A 12,307-nucleotide genomic window follows, 5' to 3' on the forward strand; every position below is an offset into this window, starting at 1 on the left:
AGGAAGGTCTATCTTTTCATTTATTGATTTGAAATTCTGGAATGCTCAAGCTTTTTGTGGATTAATTTTTCAAATTGTACAATAAAATGAAGTACATTTCAAAAACTTACAGAGGAACGTTTCATGATTTGCCCTCAATGTTTTTGTAAAGTTTGGTTATCTGGTGCCTGTATTTGTGTGCGAGAGGTACTGTGTGGTTCAAAGTAGTGTTGACACCTTCTGAACATTCTTCTAGTGCAAGATATTGGTTATTATTTTGAGAGGGTCATTACCGTTGATCCTGGGAGTATGTGGAGGATGAAGGTTGTGGCATCAGGCAGCATGTAACACACACTTGTTTGCAGTGCTCCCTTACTTTAGTCATCATTCTCTCCTCTAAAATATACCTTAAAACCTGTGACTTTGAACAAGCTTAAGGTCTTGTTCCTTAATACATCCTTAAGTGGATTCGTGTTATATTTTGTTTTACGATGTGCTCCCGAAAAGTGCTTTGGTATGTATCAGTACGTCAAATGTATAAATACAACTTTTGTTCACATCACCATCTTGTTGTTGGCTGTCCATTGTTGTTTCAGTGAGGTGTGTGTAAAGAGGGAGAAAGTTGTGTTCTTCAGCAAGGGTGAGAAAAGTAGAGTAAGCACTTGGCTTTGCAGGGTTTGCAGGGCTCCCTTTGTGCAATCTGTCATTAACCATCCAGCTGTCACTCTGTAAGTCCTGCTTGTACATATTGCAACCGTAAAGGGTTCCACTCCCTCCATGTCCAGCTGGTGTTTGACTATACTGATAATGCAGTCCATTGGCCAGGATTATGCCAGCAGGCATTGTGGTTTTATTTCTCTGCCAGTTTGTTGAACCAAGCATCTGAGCTATAATGAGAAACTGGTTCATGGTTACTGGGCACTAGGTACAATCAACCTAACTCACAATTGCAGTATATGCTCTAACAAGAGCGATGCTCGCATGAACTGTCAGTGAGTACATAATTAAGCATTACGTCAGCTTCCTGGCCCATTCTCAGAAGAAGCCATGCAGTATTTCACAGAACAAGAGCTACAATTTGTTGTGCTCTGCTACAATCTACGTAATCTCACCATCAGCTATACTCTGAGTGACTATGTAGGAGGAAGGTGTGAAGCATCCAACACACTGCCTTTCTGCCTGCACTATATGTAATAGTGGCTCAGCTGGTTGCAATCCCAGTGAATGCAATTCCAATTCCCCAGTCACCAACTGGGCCACAAAATGTTTTCTGGTCACGACAGCATCCTCCCAACCATTGCTGAAATAAAGACATCTCTAAGACAATATTTTGAACTAACTTTATTTCTTTTCAAATGGTTGGTTTGTTACAAATACCATGTTCACCCTCTTGCTGCTGATTCCTCATGTGCCATTTCCTCTCCTGGTGCACACAGCGATGCCGGTTGCAGCTACATAGTTTGTGAAAAGCTGCAGACTTTCACTGGGGAAGACACGTCTGTTGCACATCTCTATCCATAGAAAGCCAGGCTTTGGATTGCACCATATTGGCATGGAAGGCAGGAGTCCATGCTACTGGTAGAATAGCAATTGTAAGAGGCAGAGCCGGTCATCATAAGAGAGGGCAATAGGTTTGTGTTCTGTAATGGCTGCTCGCACTGCCCCAAGGTGACCCTTTAGCAACCTGAGTGAGCTGCTGCTGGGTGGATTGCTGGCATGGGGCTGCAAGCCCTTTAGAACACTGATGTCCACAGCCTTTGGAGTTTGCATGGCAGCAGGCTGACTTTTTGTGACTTCATGTGCAGGACTTGACTGTTGTGAAACTTCTGCTGTCTGTTGGACTGGAATTTGAGACATTGACCATCAGGCACTGGTTCATGGCATGGTCGAGCTGTGAGATATGGGAGACTTGCAACAGAGGCAAGTGTTAGGATCCAGTGAAGTACGAGTGGTAGTTCATTAGCTATTGTTGGGAAGTGTGTGAGGGAGTGTGATTTATTGAACAGAGTGTGAGGGCAATGGGTCACTTGGTGGGGTATGACATTTGTGGATGAATTCATTTGACCTTGACCACTTGAGTGATGTCTTGTGGCACTGTAACTAGACCCTTCGAGCCATGTGCTCTTACTTTCTTTTGCAGTGTCTGTCTGAAAAACCTCCTGATTCCCTCTGGATCAAAGACATCTGTCCATCCTTCCAATTCCTGCACTAAGGTGGTGTCTCAGAACCTTGTAGCCCATTTTCTGTCATGACGTTGTGTATTTCCCAAAGTGAAGTCACCAACTTTCACTATCTCCTCTTGGGAAAGTGTGCTTCCCCTTTAAATATTACAGACCAGCTTGAACTCTTAAGTTAGTCTTTCAGGATTTGTGCCCCCACACTGGGTGTAATCACACTACAGCATCTACATCAGGAAGTTTTACTGGCATCAGAAGGAGCAGTCATAGGTTAATCTCACACTGCAATCCCTGTGCCTGTTTTGATGGGTGGTGGTGCTATTGAATGCTGCCATAATGATGTTTAAGCCTCAGTTATTATCTTGCTTGCAATTTTGTTTCAGCTCTTTGAAATTCTTTTTGTTGAGGAAGGTTCAAACCATCCCCCACACTGATGCCAGAATTATCTAACTTAGTAAAATTATGATACAACATTAAGACATTGTACATTGAATTCAATCTACTTAGGAATCTCATCTATCGCTGCATTCATCAATTGCACATTTGATGGGAGTACAAGTTTAAACCACATGTGACCTCTGTCCTAGAGATTTAATTGCTTTGGGTCAATAATAAATCTACATCTGCTTTTCAATGTTTGTATGCCAGCAGGTGGAATGTTGGGCCTACACTTGATTTCTAACTGTTACAATGCTAGCACTAATCACAGAAGAAAGCAGATACAGTGATCTCCTCAGAATTATTTTAGTTTAGTAATGATGCTGGAACCATTTGTATAAATGATTGTTTGTTTATTTCCTTTTATTTTATTCTTGCTCATTTTTACTTTGCTATAGTTCTGACTATAGGCCTCGGCCTGTTTACATTCCTCAAAATTTCTGATATTGCACAGTCTCCATCTGTCAACTTGCTTCTTGTCATTGTTTCTCTGCCATCCCACACCTCTTGCCACAATTAATTTCTCCTATGGCCCCTGATTTCAGTTAATTTTGCACAAGTTATGGTATTGTATGCCAGAACTATTATTGTTTCACATCAAAGTTCAGAGAAGAAGAGACTTGCAGCTTTATAGTGCTCCATTACACCTCTCAGTAACATTCTAGAGTACATGCTTTAAGTTTAATCAATCTGAAAGTTACTTAAACCAATATGGTGGCTATTATACTTACAGCAAGACCACAGCTATCAATATGATTGGTGTATCTCTTTCTGGCATGATTATGTTAGTGACACTGTGTCTCAATTAGTCAACAGATTTGCAGAATCCCAAACTACAATTAAGATTGTTGCAGGGACTTGTAACATTTAATTAAAAAACATTAAATTTCCTGTAACTGACTCAAAATACACATGATAAACCTTCATAAAGATGTACAGCATGGAAACAGACCCTTCAGTCCAACTCATCCATGCCCATCAGAGATCAGAACAGTGGATCTGTGGTTAGCATTGCTGCCACACAGCGTCAGGGATCCGGGTTCAATTCCAGCCTTGGGAAACTGTCTGTGTGGCGTTTGTACCTTCTCCCCATGTCTGCATGGGTTTCCTCCTGGTGTTCTGATTTCCTCCCACAGTGCAAAGATGTGCAGGTTAGGTGAATTGGCCATGTTAAATTGCCCTTCGTGTTCAGGGATGTGTGGGTGAGGTGCATTAGTTAGGGGAAAATGTAGAGTAATAGGGTAGTGGAATGGGTCTGGATGGGATGGTCTTCAAAGGGCGGTGTGGATCTGTTGGGCCAAATGGCCTGTTTCCACATTGTAGAGATTCTGTTATCCCTCCAAACAATTCCTATTCTTATAACCAGCCAGATGCCTTTTAACTGTTGTAATTGGACCGGTCTCCACCACTTCCTCTGGAAGCTCATTTCATACAAAACCACCCTCTGCATGAAAAAGTTGCCCTTTAGGTCCCTTTTAAATCTTTCACCTTTCACTTTAAACAATTGCCTCTAGTTCTGAACTCCCCCACCCCAAGAAGAGACCTTGTCTATTTATCCTATCCATGCCTCTAATGATTTTATAAACCTCTATAAGGTCACCCTTCAGCCTCCAACGCTCCAGGGAAAATAGACCCAGCTCATACAGCCGCTCCCGATAGCTCAAATCCTCCAACCCTAGCAACATCTTTGTAAATCTTTCCTGAATCCTTTCAAGTTTCACAACATCCTATCTATAGCAGGGAGACCAGAATTGAATGCAGTATTCCAGAAGTGTCCTGTACAGCCACAACATGACCTCCCAACTGCTATACTTGATAAGTTGACCAAAAAAGGAAGCATCCAAAACACCCTTTTCACTATCCTATATACCTGCAACTCCACTTTCAAGGAACTATGAACCTGCACTTAAAGGTCTCTTTATTCAGCATCATGCCCTAGGACCTTACCATTAAGTATGTAAGTCCTGCCCTGATTTGCCTTGCCAAAATGCAGCACCTCACATTTATCTGAATTAAACTCCATCTGCCACTCCTCGTCCCATCGGCCCATGTGATCAAGATCCCATTGTACTCATGTTTTAAAACTTTTCCTGGAGCTGGAGACTAAATTCAACATGGATTAAGTACACTTAATTAAAGGAAACAACTTAATAATGGGACTGAAAAGTCCATGCCATGTTTATATGTTAAACTGCACTCTGTGGAATTGTACTCTTCACAGGAATCAGTCCACAGTTACTCCAAGCTTCCTACAGACTCACTTCTTCCTGTTTCGTTGAGTCAACATAACAATCACTGTCCTTGGACAGTGGCTTCCTGCAGTCTTTTGAAAATCCCTGAACTGACTTCCAGGGGTAAGGCCGACTCCAGCATCTCCTCCTCCTGACCAAACGAGGATCAGTTTACCACTGTCCTTAAATCTGCCCATGTTCCACCACGACAAGATTTATTTTCTGTCCATTGTTCCTGCAAGTCTGACAGGGCTAAGTCTAGCTGCTTTTCCCTTTTGGCTCCAGATGTTTAAAAATTGGAATGTACTTTCAACAGGGCTTGAATTGAGCCCTGTCCCCTTGGTAATTAGGTCACATGGGCTTTTTGTCTGTCAGAACTAGTGGGAGATCACATGCCCCTCTCCACTATGCCATTTTACCTCTTCAAAGAAATTGCGGTTTTGACATTTGAACCCTCCCTTTGCATTATATTAGAGTGTCACTTTAGATTATATGTTCAAATCCTGACACAATTTTGAACCCACAACCTCTGACTCAGAGGAAATATGGATTACTGGAAAAAAATAGATTCATGAGCTGAACCTGCTGTTTAGCAGGCCAAAGATGAAGGATCATATTGACTGCCAAGTTTAAATTACAAATGTAGACTGATCCTAAAGGATCTCCAAATCGATCCTAAAGGAGACACTCTTAAACCATAATCACCTTCTAAAGTCTCACAGGTGTAACACTAGAAATAGAGGCTTTCAGTTTAAAATTAGCTAACACATTTTAATTTCCTCACCCACATTTGTTTAGAAGTGGTTAGGAGTTGAACAATCTGTGGCTGTATATTGTTTGCCCACAAGTGCTACATTTTTTTTTAGCTTGGAATCAAGTTTCACTGATTTAACTGAGATTTGTTAAATGTCTTTGCCTAAAATGTCTTCATTTACAAAACAGTCCAAGCTTGATGAGTGATTTCCTTTCATCTCCATTTGGCTTCCTTTCAAAAACAAACATACCAGAAACTGCGAGCATGCCGACCAATGTGTTGGAAAAGTACATAGCACTTGAACATTCTGTACTTCTCACCTCAGGTTCTCATGAGAGTTGATAGGGGCTTTCATTTATTACAGCATTAGTTCACTGTTAAGGGAAATGGGAATCGTACTTGCATGTATTTTTATTTTCTGTTCAGAGCTGATTACATTTTTAACTCAATCAAACATTTAACTGAAGCATGACTATTTCTGACACTTGGTTCATAACAGAATTAAATTTGTATTAACCCAACTGTATTAAAGAACTCCCATTTTGTGATCTGTGTTATACCATCATGCTTAGGAAGTGCAAATTAATTGACATTATGGATGTGATGGGAGTTTTGAACAATATGAGCATCTTTTAATTGATTATCTATGTCAATCTCACTCATCCAGTTTAAATAAGTGTTAATTCCAGGTAAAGGTCAACCGTTGACCAAAAGTGACAATTGTTTTGAGTCTTGCAAATGCCAAATTTATCCAAAATAGACAGTTGTCAGCTTTTTTTAATCAGTCAACTTCTGATGGGGAGTATTTTTGTCATAAACAGTAATCTGTCAACTGCAGTTTGTCTTAAAAGAAAATCCAGATGCATTTAAGACACACTGAAATTACACGTTGCCACAGAGCTCTTGTGATACTGTCATGTTAATATAAAATGTGAACTTTTTAATTATTAAATATCATTGACTAACTTAAATGCCTTGGACCTGGGTAGGAGAGAATTAGTGATAATACGTTTCCATCAGTTGGAGAGATAAGGACCTTAGGGGACAGCCTCAGAATGAAGGAATGACCCTTTATAACTAAGTAAAAGGAAGGACTAGAGATGCTGGAAACCAGAGTCTAGATTAGAGTGGTGCTGGAAAAGCACAGCAGCTCAGGCAGCATCCGAGGAGCAGGAAAATCAATATTTTGGGCAAAAGCCCTAACTGAGATGAGGAGGAATTTCTTTCAGCTAGAGAGTGGTGAATCTGTGGAACACATTGATGCAGAGGCCTGTGGAGGCCAAGTCATTAAGTGTATTTAAGACCGGAATGGCTAGGTTCTTGATTAGTGAGGGGAACCAAGGATTATAGGGAGAAGGCAGGAGAATGAGGTTGAGAAACATAACAGCCATGATGGAATGGCGGGCAGAATGGCTTAATATAGCTCCTATATTTTATGGTCTTGTGGAACCCATAAATGGCTGTCAAAGCCACCACTTCTGAAAGCAGACGTGTTCAACAAGATGTTTCTCCTGCCTTGTCTGAAAAAAACCCTTGTTTCTCCTCACTAATCAACAACCTATCCATTTCAGTCTTAAGTACACTTAATGACTTGGCCTCTATAGCTGTCTGTGACAATGTGTTCCACAGATTCCAAAAGAATGTCTAAATTAGATGGCTGAAACTGTTGACCACGCTCTAAAACTACCCAAGGATACTTAACCAGACACTAAAATTCATCATCTGAAATATTTAGCTCAACTCATTATTTAAATTGATCTGTTCAAAGATATTATTACGCACCTATGGAGTAGGTAGGATTTGAACTCAGGCCTTCTAACCCAGAGGTATGGTCAAGATCACTGTGCCACAAAGGCCCTATTCTGAGACCTGCGGGGATCTTCTGGTGTTTATCTGGCATTTGCTGATGATAATAAGTGTGTACAGAACAAAGTGTATCATCCAAAACCTGCTGTGGGGAAAAAACAAGGATTGCAACTACCATATTTATCATCAAAAAATATAACTGGAGAAGACTGACAATAGATCATCAAAACTCTTCCTCAAAAATAGTTTGTTCCCATTGTGGCCAACAGCCACTATTCACATGTCAAAATCCCTCATCTGAATGTGAGAAGCCATGGTTATAAAGCTTGTGGTTTTGCAGCAAAAACAGTAATATCAAGAAGGGGGACTCCCTTCTGAACGTATGATCACCTATCTCTCTCTCACTGTGCAGTTTCTCAAGCTGAGTCCCTGTCTCTTTTCCAAGTTGGACTTTCAGAATTAGAGAACTTAAGTGCTATATCGCCCACTCTGGGGGATAACAATAACTGCAGGTTAAATAATATGTCTGCAGAAGAACGACCAGCTTAGTCACAATGCCCACTAGAACTTCAAAATCAATGCAAATTCCTTCACCTAAGAACTGTAACTTTCTTTTTCTGTTCTCTCCTCTCGTCGCCCGGACATACCTCAATTCTGCATCATTTTCTTAGCTTGCATGTTTGTGTGTATGTTGTGGGATGGGTTATTACCTTTTAATAAGCCTTGTACTAAAATTAACTCTAACTTTGGTTAACTCCGAGGGATCTGTCTGCCTTCTTCTTCATGTCTTTATGCTTTTGTCGGGGGAACGTCATTTGTTTAAAAAATCAAATCTGTTATATCAACCTTGGGACTCTGAGGAATGTATTCCCCTTTCTGGGCTTGGTCATAACAATACGGACATATCAGAAGAGAAATGAAAAACTGGTTAGTCCCATGAATCGGATCATGCAACCTGCTACTGATAAGTTGACTCCTGTATGAGGCAAAAAAAATGTGATAGGAAAATTGCCGTGCCCAATCTCAGTAACACTCTTGGAAATTACTTCATGATTGCCAAAGGCAGAGAACCAATTTTTTGAAACACGAGCCAGATCAACATGACCAATAAGTAGGTCACATATGGTTTAGTAATGAGTTTGGGATAACTCATCAATTCCTATTTTGTTATTTTAAAGCAGAATTATAATAAACATCTAATTGTTTTTTCTTATGATTCATGTCAGAGTCCAGCGATTTTTGTTAAAAAATGTGTTCTTTTTATTGGATGACTGACAAGAAATTTAAACATGCCGAAGATGTTTGCATTTTCTCGTGTGATTCAGAGACAGCCATCCTCAGCACATCTGGCTTATATGTGACTGCACAGTGGATATTGTTAACATGTAACTGTCCTCTGGATTGGCCATTCAATCAAACCATATTGCTAAATCTATTAAAAGGGAAAACTGACTGACCATGTTGTATTGACCTGGGAATCAGACAAAGATGCACTCAGTGCCCCTGCAAAGTCTTTTTCACAGGCATGTGGGGACTTGTGTCAAAACTGAGAGAGCTGGCACACATGTGAGTAATATAAATCATGTGACATAATCAGTGATCGTGAGCCTCCGCCATTATAATCAGAAAATGTTCTTTCCCATGAGCAGGAGAAAACTACTTTAGGCTGTGCCATCGTCATGTACAGATAGGAGAGTGCTGCTCAGAAACTGCTTGAAGTCTCATAGTATCAGGTCAATGGTGGATAAGAAAATCTGCTGATTATGACTTGAACCATTCTTCCAACTCGTGAATCAGTACTCCTTGATGTTTCATTCAAGGTAGATGAAGCATTGAGCTTCATGTAAAGTATCTACACTGGGTGATTTTAATTTTTGTCACTAAATGTAGCTTGTTTGTACCAGTACTAACTCATTTGGCCATACTTATTTGCCAGATTGGGCCTTTGGCAGATGATTAAAGAAATAATATGAGGCATAAAACCTACTTGATCTTCTTTTTATCAATCTACCTGCTGCAGATGCATCTGTCTATAACAGCAACTGTTGGCAGTGACCTTCTCTCAAATTTCTGTGGAGGTGAAGACCCTTCTACTACACTGTAGCCCCTTCACTCTGTTGTGTGGCAGTAACATTGTGTGCCATTGGTGTAGATTCAGAACAGATTAAAAAGATCTAAACTGTAATCTCCTGGTCCCGACATATCCCCCACTCTTCTATTACCGTCAGGTCAAGGGGGCAACCCTTATTAAATGAGGGATGTAAGAGAAAAGACACCTGGTATACCAAAAATGAGGCTCTCACCTGCAGCAGCTACAATAAAGAATGATGTGCATCCAAAATACCAGAGAAGGTATGACATTAATAAGCAATCTTGCAAATGACACATCTCATTTCAGTCTTACATTCCTGTCTCATCTAGCCATGAGAGCTGGTGAACAATTAAATAACAGACGGGAGAAGGTTCAATGAATATCGCTACCTTTAGTGATGGGCTAGTCCATCACTTGAGAGCAGAATACAAGGCTGAAGTTCTAAGTGGATGTTCTGTCATTCCCTCCTCCTGGTGAGCTTACTCGCACAGATGTCAGTCTTCAACCACTTTGGTTTCCTTCATGGATATTTTTAAAAATGGCTGAGTGCGTTCTAAATAGTAAAGGCTAGAAATTCCAGCATCACCCCATCTGCATTGCTTAGCGCTTGTCCTCAAGAACTAATCAGTCCTCATGTCAAGCTGCAGGATTTCCTCAGGGTACTGTCCTAGGCCCAGTCGCCTTCAGCTGCTTCCTCAACAAACTTCCCTCCATCATCAGGTCAGAAGTGGGGACGTTCATTGATGCAAACTGTCCAGTACCTTACAAAGCTCATCAGATAATGTGTCCATGTGCAACTAGACTGGGAAAATATTCATACCTGAGCTAAAGAGCCTCAATTAACATTTGTTCCCTGCAAGGGCCAAGTAAAGATTATTTCCAATCAGAAATAACCACTTTATTCGATGCATCATCATCAAATCACCATCATCAGGTCCACAGGGGTTATCATTGACCAGAAACTGGAGCAGTCATATCTATGCTGTAGTTACAGATGCAAATCAGCGATTGGGAATTCTAAGGTAACTGATGACTATGTGCAAGACAGAATCAGGAAGGGAGATTAGTAAAAATACATACTAGAATTACATGCTTTCTTCCTCCATCGAGAGCACAAAGTTTCTTTGACAGCGCCTCCCAATTCATGCATTCCACCATATAGGAGAAAGGCAGCCAAACCTGTGGAGATACTCATTGCCTGCAAGTTCTCCTTCAAACCTCACACTTATTATCACCATTCCTTCATTGTCACTGCAGCTAAATCCTGGAGCCCAAATCAAAACAGCACAGTGTAAGTACCTTCACCATCAATCTGCAGGAATCCAATAAAATGACTCACCACCTTCAACCACAGTGTCTTAACCACCAATGGCCACATCTTGTGCATGAATTTTAAGAAGTGCAACAAAATACAAAAATCACAGCATTTGAATGCAGTGTCAGCACTGTATATGCAAAGCTACGCAAACATGTCAAACTGCCGGATGAGATGCAGCAAAAGCCTCATTTTAGAACATTCAAGAAGCCCTCCAGTGTACACATTCCATGTTCCTCATGCACAAAGACACTAACTCCACATATACAAAAAACATAAAGCAGCCTTTGTGTATCCACACATTCCAAGCTCCCCAAGCACACCATTCAAATTTCTGCACACCCAAACAGATTTATGTCTCCCTACACACCCCCCAAGGGTTCCAATCCCATTGACACTAAAATTCCAATCCTAACCAGCATAGTAATTTTATTCCTCCTTCTTTCAAGACCGTAATTTCCCCTCCCACATGGGCGAAGATGCCCTCCAACGCATCTCATCCATGTCCCGCACCTCCACCCTCAAATCCCTCCAACCGCAACAAGGACAGAACCACCTAGTCCTCACCTTGCACTCCACCAACCTCCGCATAAACTGCATCATCTGCCAACATTTCTGCCATCTACAGCAGACCCCAACACCAGGGATATATTTCCCTCCCACCCCTATCTGCTTTCCGCAAAGACCATTACCTCCATGACTACCTGGTCAGGTCCACGCCCCCAAAAAACCCACCCTCCCCTCCTGGGCAGCTTCCCGTGCCACCGCAGGAATTGCAAAACCTGCGCCCACACCTACCCCCTTACCTCCATCCAAGGCCCCAAAGGAGCCTTCCACATCCATCAAAATTTCACCTGCACTTCCTCAAATGTCATTTACTGTATCCGTTGCTCCTGATGCAGTCTCCTTTACATTGGGGAGACTGGACACCTTCTCGCAGTGCACTTTAGGGAACATCTCTGGGACACCCGCACCAACAATCCCCAACACCCCGTGGCCGAACATTTCAACTCCCCCTCCCACTCTGCCGAGGACATGCAGTTCCTGGGCTGCCTCCATCGCCACTCCCTCATCACCCGACGCCTGGAAGAAGAATGCCTCATCTTCCGCCTCAGAACACTTCAACCCCAAGGCATCAATGTGGACTTCACCAGTTTCCTCATTTCCCCTCCCCCCACCTTACCCTAGTTCCAACCTGCCAGTTCAGCACCATCCTCATGAGCTGTCCTACCTGCCAATCTTCCTTCCCACCCTATCCGCTCCACCCTCCTCTCTGACCTGTCACCTTCATCCCCACCTCCATCCACCTATCGCACTCTTAGCTACCTTCTCCCCAGCCTCACACCCCTCCCATTTATCTCTCCACCCTGGAGGCTCCCTGCCTCATTCCTCATGAAGGGCTCCTGCCCAACATGTCAATCTTCCTGCTCCTCGGATGCTGCCTGACCTGTTGTGCTTTTCCAGCACTACTCTAGTCTAGAGTCTGATCTTCAGCATCTGCAGTCCTCACTTTCG

At 42.0% G+C, this 12,307-nt stretch overlaps 1 protein-coding gene across 15 annotated transcripts in view; it reads left to right on the forward strand.

Moving 5' to 3' along the window:
- anks1b (ankyrin repeat and sterile alpha motif domain containing 1B) overlaps positions 1-12,307 on the forward strand; it is an 818,433-nt gene that overhangs the window by 252,287 nt on the left and 553,839 nt on the right. The gene's annotated exons all lie outside the window — the stretch shown is intronic.

Source organism: Chiloscyllium plagiosum, unplaced genomic scaffold (assembly GCF_037043375.1).
Source record: "Chiloscyllium plagiosum isolate Xiang-an unplaced genomic scaffold, Cpla_swu_hap1 HiC_scaffold_23, whole genome shotgun sequence".
NCBI lineage: Eukaryota > Metazoa > Chordata > Chondrichthyes > Orectolobiformes > Hemiscylliidae > Chiloscyllium > Chiloscyllium plagiosum.